Here is a 4805-nt window from a genome sequence, read left to right as displayed (position 1 = left end):
TTGAGGATACAGTCTGGAGACTACTGGCAGAGTTCTTGACTTGCAGGGGCAAGTCCTTGCATTGGCCCATCCCCAGCCACAGGAGTCTACTATTGAGGTCACAGACCTCACTGCAGAGGCTGGCAGGCTCAGAGGAGCACTAGAAGGTGGATATGAGCTACTGAGGAAAGAGATCCGAGGATCGAGTGAGCATGCTACCACCCAGTTCACTGCTCTACTTCAATCTATTTCCAGAGCACTGAACGTACTTGATTCTATTAGACTCATGGTATCAGCCCTAGCATCTCAGCATTCTCAGCCACCCAGTTCATCTCGCTCTCCTACTCGTGGCAGAGGCAGACGGGGTAGAGGATGCACTTCTGATCCATCATCTCCTCACCCTATCTCTGATGACTCCGATCATTGACTTATTATCCTAGGTCCTAGGAGTTAGTATCTTGTTCTAGGATCTATACCTTGGGCCATGTATTGACATTTAGCTGGTTGAATTTATGTATTGAAATAATTATGATATTAATGGAATCATCTTTTACCTATATTTCTACCTCTTTGTAATGATATATTTTGGTTATATATTTTCTTCTTGTTGAAATATTGTCTTCTCCTTGTTGTTGTTTGCTGTTGATAGTTGCTATATTAAGGGGGAGCAAACATCTGTGAAAAACTCTAAAGAGAAGAAATTAAAGAATATTTCAGAAAAAAAAAAGAAGAGTTAACTATGTTTGATGATGTCAAAAAGGGGGAGAAATTAAACAAAAAAAAAATTGAAATTAGACAAAAAGCAAAATCCTAAATTATGAGAAAAAGGGGGGAGAAATTAAACAAAAATAAAGATTGGAGAAATTAAAACAAATATTGGAAAAATTAAAACAAATATTGGAGAAATTAAAACAAATATTGAAGAAATTAAACAAATATTAGAGAAATTAAACAAAAACAAGATTGAAAGATTAAACAAAAACTTTGAGAAATTTTGGTATCAAAATTTAGTATCAAGACAGAACTTAAACAAAAAGTCATCCATCAAAAGCAAAATCATGAGTACAATGCAAATAAGTTTTTTTTTATGCTCTGATATATTCCAAAATTCAAACTTGCTTTTGAAATTTTACTCACCTTATACATCTTAAGAAATTTTGTTTTACTCTGATACATCCTACAATTTCTTTTAACTTGCTCTGATACATGATAAAATTTAATCCGATACAGTATGAAGTTTCTCTGATAAATTATAACATTTGATTCGATACAGTGTGAGAAAGTTTCTCTGATATATTATAACATTTGCTCAAATACAGTGTAAATTTTCTCTGAAATTTGTTCTGATACAATGAGAAATTTACTCTGACATTTGCTCTAATACAGTGTGAAATTTTCTCTGAAATTTGTTCTGATACAATGAAAAATTTACTCTGACATTTGCTCTGATACAGTGTGAAAGTTTCTTTGATATATATATATATATTTTTTTTTTTGCTCTGATACAGTGTGAAATTTTCTCTGACATTTGCTCTAATAACTGTGAATTTTCTTGATATATTATAAAATTTTCTTGCTCCGATACATATAAAATCTTTTCTGATATCATTGTAAAATTATTTTCTTGCTCTGATACATTGCGAAAGTTAATCTATCTTCTCTTGCTCAAAATGATTTAATACCCTTTTCAAATCTTTAAGAAAATGGACAAACTATTTTTGCATTTATATTACATGCCAAAAGAATCATACTCTTTTCAAGCATATACACCTATAATGGATTCTTTTGAAATTAATGCATTAACATAAGTATTTTTGTTCAAATGTTTTGTCATCATCAAAAAGGGGGAGATTGTTGCTCCTAGATTGATTTTGATGATCACAAAGCAGATTGAAGGGATACAAAATTTTAAAATGAAAAAGTCCTTATGCTCTTCAAGGGCAAAATCATAATTTCACTAAAATTCTGATTTAATAGTACCATTTGGTAGAACAAATGATTTGAAATCTATTGGTGAAAATTTCATTGTGTTTGGACTTATATTCTTGAAGTTACGAAGGTTTGAAGTGCATGAGTCGACTCACGAGTCAACTCATGGCACTGTGAGCTGATTGGCACGCAAAAATTCTCCTTGGCACGCTAGTTTTCTGGCTTGGCATGACCTGTGAGTCGACTCATGAGTCGACCCACAAGGCATGAGTCGACTCATGAGTCGACCCCTGCTAATTTGAGCCAAGAATTTCCAGAAACGCATTCTCTGGTTTTTGCAACAGAGGTCGACTCATGAGTCGACCCCTGAAGCATGAGTCGACTCATGAGTCGACCCCTGCGATGGGAAATGTCAGCAACGGCTATTTTTTTGTCCATTTTAATTGTCCATTTATGCTTCCTAAAAATTCTCTAACGGCTCTTTATCTACCTAAATTATTTTCTCTTGCTTCTAATGCTACAAAATGCTTAAAATGGTGAAAGAAATTGCAGATTAAATAGCGGATCAAACGTGAAATCAAAAGAGATGGAAAGAAGAGAAAAGAAAAAAGAGAAGAATAGAAGAAAGGATCCGAAATTTGCAAGAAAAAGCTTTAGATCAACGAAAAATCCAAAAAGAAAAAGAGAGAGGATCCACAATATAGCAGAGAGATTGTTAAAGAGAAAAGCAAGATCTTTCAAGGAGAGAATTCTTCACGCCTATTGTTTCAACCTTGATCTAGAGATTGTTCAAAGCTTTCAAGAGATCTTCAATCAACAATCAACCTCTTCTCAAGCATTCAAGCGTTCATCCACTTTGAGAAAATCTGAAAAAGGGGTTCTTCATTTGAGTAAAGCTTTTATTGTTATATTTGGTCATTTAAGGAGCTGTTATTGTATTAATCTGTGCTCTAAATACTCTTACTCTTTGTGATTTTTGTTCTTGTTTTTGGAGGATTTCCAAAACAAGGAAAGGTTGATCCGAACCTGAAATCGGAGTGTTTTGGGTTTACTTGTAACCGGGAAACAAGTGATCTAGCTTGGGATAGCTAGTGTCGGAGTTTCCGACGTCTTGTATTCTAGCTTGGGATAGCTATGTCGGAGTTTCCGACGTTTTGTATTCGGGTTGAATACAAAGGATAGTGGATTAAAATTCCCAAGTGGGATCTTGGGGAGTGGATGTAGGTGCAAGGTTAGCACCGAACCACTATAAATCCTTGTGTTTGGGTGTGCTTTATCGCTTTATCTTATTTCTTTATTATATCCTTGCATACTGCTTTAGGTAATTAATATTGATTTAAAGCCATTGTTTTTTCTCATAAGTTATCTGTTGGGCTTAAAATTTTTAGAAACCCAATTCACCCCCCCTCTTGGGTTGCATAGCTGGCAACATGCGACCCACGTGGCAGGCGGTCCAGGCGGGCGCACGGCCCAGTCGGGCGTGCGGCCCAAGCGCGTGCAGGCCCGCGTGCGGGAGCAGGCCGACCCAGGCCCAGCGGCCTGCTAGCCTTTGCCCCGGTCCACCGTGGATCGGGCGGTCCACGACTGGGCCTGTGGACCTCGCGGGCATTTCCCACGCATTTCGCACGGTCCACGATACTATTTCATGAACCGATCGCGATCGGAGGGTGTGGGTTGATCTATTTTTTTGATCCGACGGTTTCAGAACCTGATTTGGGTTGATTAAGGACTCTTAAACCTAATCTAATTAGGTTTTAAACCCTACTTAAGCCTTTAAAAAGGCCTGTGACAACAGAGAGAGGAGGGGGTTCGGATTTTTTTGTGCCGTACGAAGCCCGTACGGAACCCAAGAGAAGAGAGAGGCAGAAGCGCTGAGAGAGAAGGAGCAGAAGGCTCTGAACAGCGATCGTCAGGCACTTCAGGGGTTCAGGAGGTCTTCCAAGAGAGAGAGTGAGCTTTTGTGAGGAAAACTTCAGGTGAGAGAGAATTGGGTGTACAAGGGTGAGGTCTCCTCTTGTAAATTTTTTTTTTCATAGTGAAGTTTGCATGCCCCGTGGAGATGAGCCCTTTTGTGGCTGATCCACGTATTTTGATTATTTTTTCTCTTTATTTTTATTTCTTCTTTCTTCCTACTGCATCGTGTGGTACTGAAAGGATCTTGAGAGGTGGTGTCCTGGCCAGGCATCCACCCTACATAGCGAGTCAGAGGATGATGTTCTGATGATATTTGATGAGGTATCTATTTTTTTTCAACAGTAGATTTTAGATTCTACATGCATCTATCATGTATGTTGCTGAGATGAGCTGTTTGACTCCCTGGAGAGCAGAGAAAATATTGTTCATTTGTCGAATCAATTGAGCTGAGCAATCAGGGGCATCGAAACGGTCAGCTCTAGGACACAATGGTGCAGTGAGGAGATTGGGGGAGGTTTGATACATATCCGATTTAGAGAAAATCTTATCTCACTAAGTAGACTGAATTCAACTAACTACAGGTGGAGAGCTGATACAGGAATCCTAAAAATTTTGCATGACGATAAAGTGATATTGGAGGGGAAGAAGAGGATGAGAAGACATTACTATCTGATGGAGAGTCCAGTGCAAGGTAGAGCTTTAGGAGCCAAGGAGAATCCAGAGCGAGATAGAGCTCCATATGGAGATGGATCAGGCATGAGATACAAGACTCAAGAGGATGAGAGGCAATATCACAAGGTGAAGTTTCTATTGTCATAGGAGACTATCTCGAACAGATTTTAGGTTAGGAGGAGTATAACCAATGATAGAGATGGGATCGAGTAGTCTGCCTCAACTCTCATGTTTGCCTATCCATTATCAGCAGGCAATCCCAGGATATGGGGCGAGAAGATCCAAAAGCTTTCAAAGTTAGAAGGAGACTG

The sequence above is a fragment of the Elaeis guineensis genome, unplaced genomic scaffold (assembly GCF_000442705.2).
Source record: "Elaeis guineensis isolate ETL-2024a unplaced genomic scaffold, EG11 Super_Scaffold_1000033, whole genome shotgun sequence".
NCBI lineage: Eukaryota > Viridiplantae > Streptophyta > Magnoliopsida > Arecales > Arecaceae > Elaeis > Elaeis guineensis.
The sequence above is the reverse complement of the archived record's forward strand: the minus strand, read 5'-3'. Positions refer to the sequence as shown.